This window comes from Meriones unguiculatus, chromosome 21, assembly GCF_030254825.1.
Source record: "Meriones unguiculatus strain TT.TT164.6M chromosome 21, Bangor_MerUng_6.1, whole genome shotgun sequence".
NCBI lineage: Eukaryota > Metazoa > Chordata > Mammalia > Rodentia > Muridae > Meriones > Meriones unguiculatus.
In genome coordinates this window covers 22,359,758-22,361,277 of record NC_083368.1, presented here as the reverse complement: position 1 = coordinate 22,361,277, position 1,520 = coordinate 22,359,758, and the positions used below count along the sequence as shown (strand labels likewise).

The following is a 1,520-nucleotide window of genomic DNA, read 5'->3' as shown; positions in this document are numbered from 1 at the left end:
ATGGCTTCTTCTTCTTCTACTACTACTTCTTCTTCTTCCTCGTCTTCTCTTTCAACAACCATGTGATCAAAATTCGGTACATGTGCACAGTGGAATATTCATCTGTTAAGGAAAATGGAAATTTCAGGCAAATGGATGCACTTAAAAAGATTACATCTAGTGAGGTAACTCAGACCCAGAGAGATAAACACTCCACTCTCTCATCTTCAGGTATGACTACACAACATGGAGTAGCTATAGAAACCAGAAAAAATGTAAACAGACCACAGGTGTGTGGGGGCTCTTGAGATGGAAATAGCAAGGTACAGGTAATAAAAATCGGGAAACAAGGAAGTTGGAAGAATTTTCTTTTTAGCCATTTCGGCTAATCTGATGATGGAGGCTGCTGGAAGCAAGCAGAGCAGCACAGAAGAGTCAAGGAAGGAAGTGGAATGCCAGATGTCTAGTCAGCCAAGCACATCTGTTGCAAAGACTCCAGCAATGGGGGGAAAAATCAGTGAAAGATAAAGGTTGTAAACCAAAGGAGAAAGCACAACGTACTGAGCCTCCAGCACTCCAGCTAGAAAAGTCCTGATTCTTCCTTTTCCAGAACATCTGTCCCCAGTGAACCTGTTTTTCGGGTGTGGTTCCAGCTCATGGAGCTGAGCAGCAAAGCCCAGAAATTAGAGGCTTATAAAGAAATCCTTACAGAGGCTTTCTTACAGCAAATGCCCGAATTGAGGAATTTTCCTGACTCACCAAAAGAGACCAGGGTGAAGACGTCTTGGAAAAATGTGAAGACAGAGGAAGGGAAAGAGCTGTGTTCTCAGGTGACAGTTCCCCTTTAACTGGCCTCTGTACTGGAGGAACAGTTCCTTGCCCTGACTTGACCTGCCTGTTCTCTATGAGGAAGTCAGTACCACTGTTGTGACTATGCCTGCCTCTCAGGCAGTATTGGTATGCTGAGCTAAAATTGCAGCCAATGCTAAGAGGGTCAAGGCAGTGCAGTCCACGGCAACACCAGAGACCTATGGAGAAATGTGGTATGTGGTTCATAGGAGAAGCTTTCCTGCAGACTCAGGCAGCTGGGTTCAGCTGCATCTCCATGCTGGACAAGCCTGGGCACCTGAGAAGAAAGGCAAAGTGATTGTGGTCTTCCTGCTTCCTGCCTACATATTTCTACCCCTAGACAGCATGCTGTGCCCCATTTCTGTTCATAGGAACAGGATGGACCTTTCCCGAAAGCCTATACTGTGAATGGTGTCAAGGGAGGGTAGAAATTAATAGTCTCACTTAGTTGTAATACATATGACCCACAGCAATGATCATCTTGGCAAAGATCTGGAAAGATGTGATAAGTGCCTCCCGTGCTGTTGGTAACCAATGGCTGTCTAACTGGACTGAAGGTCCACTCAACAGGCACAGTGCTAGAAGCTTAGCCAGCTTCCTGGGGTGAGAGAGGTCATGTAACTTAGAAAATAATCTACCAATCCACGTTATTAGACCAGTATTCTTTCTTGCTTGCTGTATTTGAAACCTTA

The 1,520-nt window shown here is 45.1% G+C and overlaps 1 pseudogene; it reads left to right on the top strand.

Annotated features, from left to right (window-relative positions):
* Positions 1-375: 375 nt before the first annotated feature.
* Positions 376-1,236, top strand: LOC110543172 (developmental pluripotency-associated protein 4-like; annotated as a pseudogene).
* Positions 1,237-1,520: the final 284 nt, after the last annotated feature.